Source organism: Scyliorhinus torazame, chromosome 20 (genome assembly GCF_047496885.1).
Source record: "Scyliorhinus torazame isolate Kashiwa2021f chromosome 20, sScyTor2.1, whole genome shotgun sequence".
Taxonomy (NCBI): Eukaryota; Metazoa; Chordata; class Chondrichthyes; order Carcharhiniformes; family Scyliorhinidae; genus Scyliorhinus; species Scyliorhinus torazame.
In genome coordinates this window covers 43,510,725-43,524,774 of record NC_092726.1, presented here as the reverse complement: position 1 = coordinate 43,524,774, position 14,050 = coordinate 43,510,725, and positions in this window count along the sequence as shown.

Below are 14,050 nucleotides of genomic sequence, written 5' to 3'. Positions count from 1 at the left end.
TATTTACAGGTATCTCTTGGCAGTTTATGATCATTTACAGTGGCCCTGGATAGTATATCATTATTTACAGTGGTCCCTGTGCAGCATATCATTATTTACACTGGTCCCTGGCCAGTATGTCATTACTTACACTGGTCCCTGTGTAGTATATCATTATTTACAGTGGTCCCTCGGTAGTATATCATTATTTACACGTATCCTTGGCGAGTTTATCATTATGTACAGTGCTCCCTGGGTAGAACATCATAATTTACAACGGTCCCAGGGTGGTATTTCATTTCATTATTTACAGTGGCCCTGGATAGTATATCATTATTTACAGTGGTCCCTTGGTAGTATATCATTATTTACACTGGTCCCTCGGTAGTACATTATTATATACAGTGGTCCTGGGCAATATGTCATTATTTACAGTGGTCCCTGTGTAGTCTATCATTATTTACAGTGGTCCCTCGATAGTATACCATTATTTATAGTGGTCCCTGGTTCGTATGTCATTATTTACAGTGATCCTTGGATATTATATCATTATTAACAGTGATTTCTGGGTATGATATCATTATTTACATGTGGTCCCTGGATATTATATCATTATTAACAGTGGTTCCTGGGTATGATATCAATATTTATGTGTCGCTTGGCAGTGTGTCATTTACAGTGGTCACTGTGTAGTACATCATTCTTTACAACTGTCCCACGATGGATTTTCATTGTTTACAGTTATTTCTGGGTAGCATATAATTATTTACGGTGGTCCCTCGGTAGTATTTCGTTCTTTGCAGTGGTCCCTGGTGAGTATATCATTATTTACAGTGGTTCCTGGGTAGTATATCATTATTTACTGTAGCCCCTGGGCAGTATGTCATTATTATCAGTGGTCCCTGTGCAGTTCATCATTATTTACAACGGTCCCAGCGTGGAAATTCATTATTTACAGCGGTCCCTGGGTTGTATATCCTTAGAAACAATGCCCCCTGCATAGTATATAATAGTTTTGAACGGAGCCAGGGTAGAATTTCATTATTCACAGAGGTCCTTGGATTGTATATCGTTATTTACAGTGGTCCTTGGGTGGTATATCATTATTTACAGTGGTCCCAGGGCGGGAGATAATGTTTTACAATGTTCCCTGGGTAGTAAGTCATTATTTGCAGTGGTACCTGGGCAGTATGTCACTATTGACAGTGTTCCCTGTGACGTATATCATTATTTACAACATCACAGGGTGGAATTTCAATATTTACAGTGGTTGCTGTGTAGAAGATCATTATTTACAATCGTCCCTGGTCAGTATACAATTTATCTCAGTGGTCCCTGTGTGGTATGTCATTATTTGTAATAGCCCCTGGACAGTATGCCACTATTTACAGTGGTCCCTGTGTAGTATATTATTATTTACAACTGTCCCAGTGTCGAATTTCATTATTTACAGTGGCCCCTGGGGAGTATATGATTATTTACAGTGGTCCCTGGGCAGTAAATAACTATTTACAGTGGTCCCTGTGTAGTATATCATTATTTGTCGTGGTCCCTGGGCAGCATGTCATTATTTACACTGGACCCTGTGTCGATATCATTATTTACAACGGTCACAGCGTGGAATTTCATTATTTACAGTGGTCCTTGGAGAGGTCATCTTAATTTACAGTGGTCCCTGGATAGTGCATCATGATTTGCAGTGGTCCCTGGGTAGTACATCATTATTTACTGTGCTCACTGGCTAGTATATCATTATTTGCAGTGGTCCCTTGGTCGTATATCATTATATAAAGTGGTCCCTGGGTGGTATATCATTATTTACAGTGGTTGCTGTGTAGTATATCATTACTTACAGTGGTCTCTGTGCAGTATATCATTATTTACAGAGATCCCTGGGTAGACCGTTATTGTTTACAATGATCCCTGTGTAGTTTATCAAAGTTTACAGTGGTCCCTCGACAGAATACCATTATTTACAGTGGTCCCTGGGCGGTATATCATCATTTACAGTGATACCTGTGTAGTACATCAATATTTACAACGCTCCATGCGGAGAATTTCATTATTTACAGTGGTCCCTGGAGAGTTCATCTTTATTTACAATGGTCCCTTGGTAATTTGTCATTACTTACAGGTATCCCTGGGTAGTTTATGATTATTTACAGTGGTCCCTGGGTAGTACATCATTATTTACAACGGTCCCAGGGTGGTATTTCATTTCATTATTTACATTGGCCCTGGATAGTATATCATTCTGTACCGTGGTCCCTGTGTAGTATATCATTATTTACAGTGGTCGCTGGGCAGAATGTCATTTACAGTGTTCCCTGTGTAGTACATCATTATTTACAATGGTCCCAGGGTGGAATTGCAATATTTACAGTAGTCCCTGGATAGTATATAATTATTTACAGTGGTCCCTGGGGAATATATCATTATTTACAGTGGTCCCTGGGTAGAATATCATTATTTACAGGGGTTCGTGGGTAGTTTATCAATATTTACAGTGGTCCCTGGGTTGTATGCCATTATTTTCAGTGGGCCCTGTGCAGTACACTATTATTTACAACGGTCCCAGTGTAGAATGTCATTATTTACAGTGGTCCTTTGGCAGTTAACAATTATTTACAGCGGTCCCTGGGTAGTACATCATTATTTACAGCGGTCCCAGGGTTGAATTTTATTATTTACAGTTGTTTCTGGGTAGTATATCATTATTTACAGTGGTTCCGGGATAGTATATCACTATTTACAGTCGTCCCTGGGGAGTATGTGATTATTTTCAGTTGTCCCTGTGCAGTACCTCATTATTTGCAACGGTCCCAGGGTGCAATTTCATTATTTACAGTGACCCCTATGCAGCACATCATTATTATCAATGGACCTTGGGTAGTATATCATTATTTTGATCGGTCGTAGGGTGAAATGTCACTATTAACAGAGGTCCCTGGATAGTATATCATTATTTACATTTGTCCCTGTGTAGCATGTCATCATTTACAGTCGTCCCTGGGTAGTATATCTTTATTTCCAGTTGGCTCTGGATGGTAAGCCCTTATTGACAGTCGTCCCTGACTCGCATATAAGTATTTACAGTGGTCCCTTGGTAGTAAATTATTATTTGCAGAGATCCCTGTGCAGTACGTCATTATTTACAGTGGTCCCGATGTAGTGCACTATTATTTACAACGGTCCCAGGGTAGAATTTCATTATTCACAGTAGTCCCTGGATTGTATATCATTATTTACAGTGGCCCTGAGTAGTATATCAATATTTACAGTTTTTGCTGGGTGGAATATCATTATTTACAGTGGTCCTTGCAGAGGTCATCTTATTTTACAGTGGTCCCTGGATAGTGTATCATGATTAACAGTGGTCCCTGGGTCGTATATCATAATTTTTTGTGCTCACTGGCTAGTATATCATTATTTGCAGTGATCCCTTGGTCGTATATCGTTATTTAAAGTGGTCCCTGGGTAATTTATCATTATTTACAGTGGTCCCTGGGTAGTTTATGATTATTTACAGTGGTCCCTTGGTAGTAAATTATTATTTGCAGAGTTCCCTGTGCAGTACGTCATTATTTACAGTGGTCCCGATGTAGTGGACGATTATTTACAACGGTCCCAGGGTGGAATTTCATTATTCACAGTAGTCCCTGGATTGTATATCATTATTTACAGTGGCCCTGGGTAGTATATCAATATTTACAGTTTTTGCTGCGTGGAATATCATTATTTACAGTGGTCCCTGTGCAGTATATCATTATTTACACTGGTCCCTGGCAGCATGTCACTATTTACAGTGGTCCCTGTGTAGTATATCAATTATAGTGGTCCCTCGGTAGTATATCATTTTTTACAGTGGTCCTTGGGCAGTATGTCATTATTTACAGTGTTCCCTGGGCAGTATATTATGTTTTACTGTGGTCCCTGGGTAATACATAATTATTTACAACGATCCCAGAGTGGAATTTCATGACTTACAGTGGTCCCTAGGTAGTATGCCATTATTTACAGTGGACCCTGGGTAGTATGCTATTATTCACAGTGGTCCTTGAGTAATATATTTTTATTTACAGTTGTCCCTATGTGGGATGTTATTATTAACAGTGGTCCCTGGCATTATATCACTATTTACAGCGGTCCCTTGCAATCTATCATTATTTACTGTGATCCCTGGTTAGTATATCATTACTTACAGTGGCCCCTCTGTAGTTTATCATTATTTACAGAGGTCGTTGCGTTATATATTATTATTCATAGTGGCCCTGGGCAGTGTTTCACTTTTTACAGTGGTTGCTGGATGATATATCATTATTTACAGTGTCCCCTGTGTAGTATAATATTACTTAGAATCTTCCCTGGGTATTATATCATTATTTACAATGGACCCTGTGTAGGATACTATTATTTACAGTGGCCCTTTTATTTTATATCATTATTTACATTATTCCCTGTGCAGTATATCATTATTTATCCCTGGATAGTCCGCCATTATTTACAGTGGTCGCAGGATAGTACATCGTTACTTACAGTGGTCCCTTTGCAGTATATCATTGTTTATAGTGGTTCCTTGTACTATTTCATTGTTTACAGTGGTGCCTGGGCAATGTATAATTTTTTACAGTGGTTCCTAAAATGGATAGCATCGTTTTCAGTGGTTTCTGTCGACCATTTTCATTATTTACCATGCTCACTGGGGTGTATATATTTATTTACAGTGCTCCCTTGGTCGTATATCGTTATTTACTGTGGTTCCTAAGTTATATATCTTTATTGTCAGTGTTCTGTGTGGAGTACATCATTCTTTACAGTGGTCCCTGTGTAGTATATCATTATTCACAGTGGTTCCTTGATTGTCTATCTATATTTGTAGGTGTACCTCTGCAGTATATTACGTGTTGGCGTGGTCCTGGATAGCGTATCAGTATTTACATTGTTCCCTCGATAGAATGTCATTCTTTACTGAAGTCCCTGGGCATGATACCATTATTTCCAGTTTTCCCTTTGTAGTTTATCATTAGGTACAGTGGACACTAAGCTGTTTATCATTATTTACCGTGGTTCCTCGGTAGTATATTATTATAATACACTGAGCCCTGGGCAGGAGACCAGTATTTACAGTGGTTCTTGGGTAGTTTATCATTAAAATACTCTGGTCCCTGGGCAGTATATTGTAATTTGAGAGTACCTTTAAGAAATGGGTGTTTATAAATGTGTGTGTATGTAAATATATGTGGTGAGAGTACCTTTAAGAAATGGGTGCGTATTACTGCAGTGATGCCAGAGAGTGGGTGGGGCTGGGCTGTGTCAGCATTTTACTTTCGTTTTTGGCTGCTTTCTGCAGGGTGTGTTTTAGTTTCGTTTTCATTGTTAGAGCTGACGCCAGACCAAGCTGGTGTACTGCTGTTCTCTCTGCCATCAAAAGACTATCTCTTGATCATTTGGTGAATTCAGAATTATAAATGTTCTCAGTAGTGAATGTCAACTGAATGTGCTTCTGGTAAAAGGTGCCTTAACCTTCAGGATGTTAAAAAGACAGCTTATGGATTATTCAGTGTTGAATTCTTTGTATTTGAATTAATGGTTGCTCAGATGTTCACTGTTTGTTTTAAAAAGGTTAACTTGAGTTCATTGAATAAACATTGTCTAGCTTTAAGAAATACTTTCCCATTCCTGCTGTCCCACTCCTGTCGAGGGCCGTGTGCTCTCCATACCACAATTAATAAAATTGAGGGTTCAGGTGAACTCCACGATATACTTTGGGGGCAAAACAAATTGGGGGCTCGTCCGCAATAAAAGTCTGCTTATTGGATTGGTTTAGTGAACTTAAACACAGTGAGGGGTGAGCATATTGTGGTTGCTTATCAAGGGTGGTATTCTAGGTTTTTGTGGAGTGTGTTGTGGACAATGGCTCTTTCAGATGCCCTGGCGTCTTTGGGGGTGGCGACGGTCACACACAGTACCTTACGGACAGAGACTAAAAGCAGACTGTTAGATTTGGCAAAAACATTGCAGTTAACATTTCCTGACAAAATGGGGCAGCACGGTAGCATTGTGGATAACATAATTGCTTCACAGCTCCAGGGTCCTCGGTACGATTCCGGCTTGAGTCACTGTCTATGCGGAGCCTGCACATCCTCCCCGTGTGTGCGAGGGTTTCCTCCGGGTGCTCCGGTTTCCTCCTACAGTCCAAAGATGTGCAGGTTAGGTGGGTTGGCCATGGCAAATTGCTCTTCGTGTCCAAAATTGCCCTTAGTGTTGAGTGGGGTTACTGGGATAGGTTGCAGATGTTGACCTTGGGTATGGTGCTCTTTCCAAGAGCCGGTGCAGACTCGAAGGGCCGAATGGCCTCCTTCTGCACTGTAAATTCTATGATTTAGATTTATCTATAATCTATGATAATCTATGAAAATGCGAAAAGGTGAGGGAACTACTGCGGTGGCTAAGCATTGGAAAGTTGCCTGAGATACAGTTTGACTCATTGGAAATGGCACAAATGCAGTTGCAAATTAAACAAATGGAACATGAGAAAGAATTAAAGCAGCTTGAATACGAAAAAGATAGAGAGGAAAAAGAAAGAGAAAGGGAGATACAGATCAGGCAAAAAGTTAAAGAGATAGAGGTTGAACTTCAGAAAATGGCCATGAAACATGATACTCAGTTAAAATTAGCAATAGTAAAGGGAAACATACAGTTGGATGATAGTGATGAGGATGGTGAGAAAGAGCGTCATAGTTGAAGGTTTTGTGGGGATCTATTTAAATATATCCAAGCATTGCCAAGGATTGAAGAGAAGGAGGTAGAAGCCTTTTTCAGTTCATTTGAGAAGGTGGCTGTACAAATGAAATGGTCACAGCACATGCGGGTATTACTGAATCAAACAAAGCTAGTGAAGTGTTTGCATCAATACCGGAGGAGGTATCTGGGCCGTATGAGGAGGTGAAAATGCCCATCTTGGGTGCATATGAACTAATGCCTGAAGCCTCCAGACAAAGGTTTAGAATTTTAAGGAAAGAATTTGGTCAAACGTGCATGGAGTTTCAAAGGTTCAAACAGAGTAATTTTGATAGGTGGATCAGGGCTTTGAAAATAGACAAAACGTTTGAAGCTCTCGGAGAAATGATACTTTTGGAGGAATTTAAAAATTCAATTCCTGATGTAGTGAGGACTCATCTGGAAGAACAGACGGTTAAAACTGAGAGATTAGCAGCAGAAAAGCAGAATTAGTTCATAAATCAAAGCTTGGTTTCCGACATCAGTTTCAGCCTGTGAGAGAGAGAAACTGGGGACATGAGAAATACTCAAGTGGTAAAAGTAAAGGTGACCTGATGGGCGATATAAAGGAGAGTGTACCTCAGATTAAAAAAGAAATCCAGTAGGGTGGAAACGAAATGAAGTGTTTCAAATGTTTTCACTGTAATAAACAAAGCCATATTAAGTCACAGTGTTGGTGGTTGAAGAAAAGCACTGGGAAGACTGATGTGGTAAAACAGGATAAGACAGTGGTGTTTGTTAAAGTGGTAAAGGAAAGCCCAAGTGAAGCGAAGGAGGTGCAAAAGATTGTACAGCCTGATCAAGAGGTGATTGATGAAAGAGATGCCAGGTCACTTGAAAGAATTTACTATCGTGGGTAAAGTTTACTCATGTGTATCAGGAGGAGTAGGTATAGAATTCACAAATTTAATAGATACGGGAGCTAGACAATCTTTAATAGGAAGAAATGAGGAGTTATGTAGTTTGGGAAGAATGTTGCCAGAAAAGGTGGTAATATATGTAATTCAGGGTGAGAGGAGTAGTCAATTGTATAAGGTAATGTTGGAAAGTCCAGTGAAGAGTGGTGAAGTGGTAGTAGGAGTAATAGAGAAAGTATCTTGTCCAGGAATACAGTTTGTCTTGGGTAATGATACAGCTGGATCGCAGGTGGGAATGCTGCCTACTGTGGTTGATAAGCCAGTGGAAAATCAGACAACTGAAGTGTTGAAGGACGAATATCCTGGAATTTTTCCGGATTGTGTAGTGACAAGGTCGCAAAGTCACAGGTTGAGACTAGAGGAGAAATCAATGAGTGAAGATGAAGTTGAAGAGCAATTATCAGAAACGATTTTTGATCAGGTGGTTGAAAAATAACAAGAACAGGTGGAGGATGAGGCGGATATTTTTAGTTCTGGAAAATTGGCGGAGTTACAACAAAATAATATAGAAATAAAACGGATGTATCAGAAAGCACACACGGAAGAGGAATCTGAGTATAAACCAGAGTGTTATTACTGTAAAAGTGATGTCTTGATGAGAAAATGGAGACCATTACATATGCAGGCGGATGAAAAGTGGGCAGAAGTTCATCAAGTAGTATTGCCGGTAGAAAGGATGTGTTGCGAGTTGCACATGTGGTACCAGTGGGAGGTCATTTGGGAATACGGAAAACTCAAGCTAAACTACAAAAACATTTTTATTGGCCTGGACTACATAAAGATGTAGTTAAATTTTGTCAATCATGTCACACATGTGAAGTGAGAGGGAAACCTCAAGCGATGATAAAACCAGCGCCCTTAATACCCATTCCAGCATTTGTGGAACCTTTGACAAGGGTCATAATTGATTGCGTAGGACCGCTTCATAAAACGAAAAGTGGAAATCAATATCTTTAGACTACAATGGATGTGTCAACTCGGTTTCCAGAAGCCATCCCAGTACGTAATAGTACATCTAAAAAGATTGTGGAGGAATTACTTAATTTTTTTACGAGATCTGGACTGCCCACAGAAATGCAATCGGATGAAGGATCAAATTTTACCTCAAGGTTATTCAAAGAAGTTATGGATAGCTGAGGAATAAAACAATTTAAATCAACTGCGTACCATTCAGAATCGTAGGGAGCATTAGAAAGGTGGCATCAGGCATTAAAGACAATGTTGAGGGCGTATTGTTAGGATTATCCAGAGGATTGGGATAAAGGATTTCATTCGTACTGATTGCAATTAGGAACGCACCTAATGAGTCATCCAAATGTAGTCCTTTTGAACTAATTTTTGGTCATGAGGTAAGAGGACCACTTAAATTGATTAAGGAAAAATTGGTGAGTGAGAAATCAGAAATTACATTATTGGATGATGTGTCAAACTATAGGGAACGATTAAATAGAGCAGGTGAATTGGCGAGACAACATTTAAAAGGTGCACAAAATGTGATGAAACGGATAGCGGACAATAAATCCAAAGTTCGTAGTTTTGCCTGTGGAGATAAAGTTTTAGTATTGTTACCAGTGGTAGGTGAACCTTTAAAAGTAAGGCTTTGTGGACCTTATCAGACTGAGAGGAAATTAAGTGAGGTGAATTATGTGGTTAAAAACACCAGATAGAAGTCGGACTCGCCGAGTGTGTCATGTGAATATGCTTAAAGGGTACTTTGAAATGGAAGGAGAGAAAAATGAGGTTGTAAGTAGTCTAACTAAAAGTAACGAACCAAATCCAGATGACTGTGAATTTGACATACCTCAAATTAAATTGGAAAACGAGGATGTTCCTCAAAATGGTGATAAATTGTTGAGTTACCTTCCAGAGGAAAAACGAACTGACCTGAAAGAGTTATTGCTATCACATGGGCAAGATTGTGGCGATAAATTGGGAAGCACTAAAATGGCTATAGATGTGGGAAATGCTGTTCCAATCAAAAACATCCATACAGACTTAACTCTTTAAAAGTGGCACAGGTTAACAAAGAGATTGAGAGTATGCTTAAAAATGGCATAATTGAAGTGGTTTGCAGCCAATGAAGCTCACCAATAGTGATGGTGCCAAACCCAGACGGTACGCAACGGGTGTGTGTGGACCATAGAAAGGTTAATGCAGTTACAAGAACGGACTCTTATCCTATCCCACGTTTGGAAGATTGTATTGAGAAGATTGTTGGACAATGAGCATTTATTTCCAAACTTGGTTTACAAAAAGGTTACTGGCAGGTGCCTTTATCCGAAAGGGCGAAGGAAATTTCAGCTTTTGTGACTCCAGATGGTGTATAACAATTCAACGTTATGCTATTTGGCATGAAAAACGTCCCAGCCACATTCAAACGGTTAACTAACAAAGTTGTTTCAGGATTACCCAATTGTGCGGTATCTTTCAACGATCTGGTAACTTGCAGCCAGACATGGAAAGAACATTTAAAACATCTGATGGAGTTATCCGATCGATTTCAGGGGGCGGGTTTGGTGGTATACCTAGCCAATGGGGATCTGGAAAAGCCCAAGTCACTTTCCTTGGCCATACAATCGGACAGGGTCAAATGGTCACACGGGATGTGAAACCAACAACTATTCGGAGTTTCCGATACTCTCCACACGACCGGAAATAATTAGATTTCATGGTAGGAGTGGATTTTACTGGAAATTTGAATCGAATATTTGCAGCGTTGTTGCTCCACTGGTGGACTTGCTCAACAAACGTCGAAAATTTAAGTTGTCAGCGGTCTTTCAACAGGCATTTGACAGCCTGAAACTGTGATAACCAATGCTCCTGTGTTGGAGAACTTCAGGGAACTCTGTGATCAGATTGAACTAATGTATCTGAATTTAAAAAGAAATGCAGATGCATAGACAAATGGACGGATCGTGCAAGGACATTCTTGGTCAAAGTGACTGTCAATCGATAAGGATTTCAGTTGGAGGAAGAAGAAAAAATATGGACTGTATTATTGTATCTGTTTGTCTGTGTTGTTTTTTTGAAGCGAAAAAGTATATTTACTGTGTGCATTTCTTAAAGGAAAGTGAATAGGTGAAAAATGAAACCATCTTTAAGTTGATGGGTTTTTTTTCTTGGGGGAGGTGTCATGTAGAGTAGCTTTAAGAAATGGGTGTTTAAGAAATGTACATTGAAGAAGTGGGTGTTTATCAGTGATGTCAGAGTGTGGGTGGAGCTGGGCTGTCCTTCAGCTTTTTACTTTGATTTTAATCGATTTGCTGCAAGGTATGTTTTAGTTTCGTTTTCAGAGCTGGATAGCTGCAGTCACAGCCAGAAGGGGTATTAGTCTCTCCATCTGTAATCTAAAGACTGTAAGTCGATCCTTTGGTGATTTTAAACTAATAACTGCTCTCAGTCGTGATTTTAACCTTATGTGCTTCTGTTTAAAGTTTTTTTTCAAGACTTAGAACATAGAACATAGAACATTACAGCGCAGGACAGGACCTTCGGTCCTCGATGTTGCGCCGACCTGCGAAACCACTCTAACGCCCATCTACACTATTCCCTTATCGTCCATATGTCTACCCAATGATCTTTTGAATGAACTTAATGTTTGCGAGTCCTCTGCTGTTGCAGGCAGGGCATTCCACGCCCTTATTACTCTCTGAGTAAAGAACCCACCTCTGACACTTGTCCTGTATCCATCTTCCATGAATTTAAAGCTATGTCCCCTCGTGCTAGACATCACCATCCGAGGAAAAAGGCTTTCACTGTCCACGCTATCCAATCCTCTGATCATCTTGTATGCCTCAATTAAGTCACCTCTTAACCTTCTTCTCTCTAACGAAAACAGCCTCAAGTCCCTCAGCCTTCCGTTATAAGGTCTACCCTCCAAACCAGGCAACATTCCGGTAAATCTCCTCTGCACATCCTTTCCAATGCGTCCACATCCGTCCTATAATGCGGCGACCAGAATTGTACGCAATACTCCACATGCGGCCGCACCAGAGTTTTGTACAGCTGCGACATGACCTCATGGCTCCGAAACGCAATCCCTCTAACAATAAAAGTTAACACACCGTCTGCCTTCTTAACAACACTCTCAACCTGTGCAGCAACTTACAGGGATATATGTACATGGACACCGATATCTATCTGTTCATTCATACTACCAATAATCTGACCATTAGCCCAGTACACTGTCTTCTTGTTAGTCCTTCCAAAATGAATCACCTCACACTTTTCTGCATTAAACTCCATTTGCCATCTCTGAGCCCAGCCCTGCAGCTTATCTATGTCCCTCTGTAACTTGTAACATCCTTCCGCACTGTCCACAACTCCACCGACTTTAGTGTCATCTGCAAATTTACTCACCAATCCTTCTACGCCCACCTCCAGGTCATTTATAAAAATGACAAACAGCAGTGGCCCCAAAACAGATCCTTGTGGTACACCACTAGGAACTGGACTCCAGTCTGAACAATTCCCGTCAACCACCACCCTTTGTCTTCTTCCAGCTAGCTAATTTCTGATCCAAACTGCTAAATCACCCTGAATCCCATGCCTCCGTATTTTCTGCAATTACCTACCGTGGGGAACCATATCAAACGCTTTACTGAAATCCATATACACCACATCAACTGCTTTACCCTCATCCACCTGTTTGGCCACCTTCTCAAAGAACTCAATAAGGTTTGTGAGGCATGGCCTACCCTTCACAAAACCGTGTGACTATGTCTAAACAAATTATTCCTTTCCAGATGATTATACATCCTATCTCTTATAAACTTCTCCAAGACCTTGCCCACAACAGAAGTAAGGCTCACTGGTCTATAGTTACCGGGGTTGTCTCTACTCTCCCTCTTGAACAAGGGGACAACATTCGCCGTCCTCCAGTCTTCTGGCACTATTCCTGTAGACAAAGATGACTTAAAGATCAAATCCAAAGGCTCAGCAATCTCCTCCCTAGCTTCCCAGAGAATCCTCGGATAAATCCCATCCGTCCCAGGGAACTTAACTATTTTCACACTTTCCAGAATTGCTAACACCTCCTCCTTTTGAACCTGAAGCCCTTCTAGTCTAGTAGTCTGTATCTCAGGATTCTCCTCGACAACATTGTCCTTTTCCTGTGTGAATACTGACGAAAACGATTCAGTTAGCACCTCTCCTATCTCCTCGGACTCCGCGCACAACTTCACACTACTTTCCTTGACTGGCCCTACTCTTACCCTTGTCATTCTTTTATTCCTGACATATCTATAGATAGCTTTAGGGTTATCCTTGATCCTACCTGCCAAATATTTCTCATGTCCCCTCCTGGCTCTTGGTAGCTCTCTCTTTATTTCCTTCCTAGCTAACTTGTAACTCTCGCGCGCCCTAACTGAACCCTCATGTCTCATCTTTACATAAGCCTCTTTCTTCCTCTTGACAAGTGTTTCAACTGCTTTAGTAAACCACGGTTCCCTCGCTCGACGACTTCCTCCCTGGCTGACAGGTACATACTTATCAAGGACACGCAGTAACTGTTCCTTGAAAAAGCTCCATATTTCCATTGTGTCCATCCCCTGCAGTTTTCCTCTCCATCCAATGCATCCTAAGTATTGCCTTATCGCATCGTAATTGCCTTTCCCCCAGATATAACTCTTGCGCTGCTGTATATACCTATCCCTTTCCATCACTAAAGTAAACGTAATCGAATTGTGGTCACTATCAACTAAGTGCTCACCTGCCTCCAAATCTAACACCTGTCCTGGTTCATTACCCAGTACCAAATCCAATATGGCCTCGCCTCTCGTTGGCCTATCTACACACTGCGTCAGGAAAACCTCCTGAACACATTGGACAAAATCGGACCCATTTAATGTACTCGAACTATAGCGTTTCCAGTCAATAGTTGGAAAGTTAAAGTCCCCTATTACAACTACCATGTTACTTTCGCTCCTATCCAGAATCACCTTTGCAACCCTTTCCTCTACATCTCTGGGACTTTTCGGAGGCCTATAGAAAACCCCTAACAGGGTGACCTCACCTTTCCTGTTTCTAACTTCAGCCCATACTACCTCAGGAGACGAGTCCTCATCAAACGTTCTTTCTGCCACCGAAATACTCTCCTTGACTAACAATGCCACCCCCTCCCCCTCTTTTACCACCTTCCCTGACCTTACTGAAATATCTAAACCCCGGCACCTGCAACAACCATTCCTGTCCCTGCTCTATCCATGTCTCCGAGATGGCCACAACATCGATGTCCCAGGTACCAACCAATGCCGCAATTTCACCCACCTTATTCCGGATGCTCCTGGCATTGAAGTAGACAAACTTTAAACCACCTTTCTGTCTGCCGGTACACTCCTGCAACTTATGGATGTTAAAAGGACAACTTAAGGATT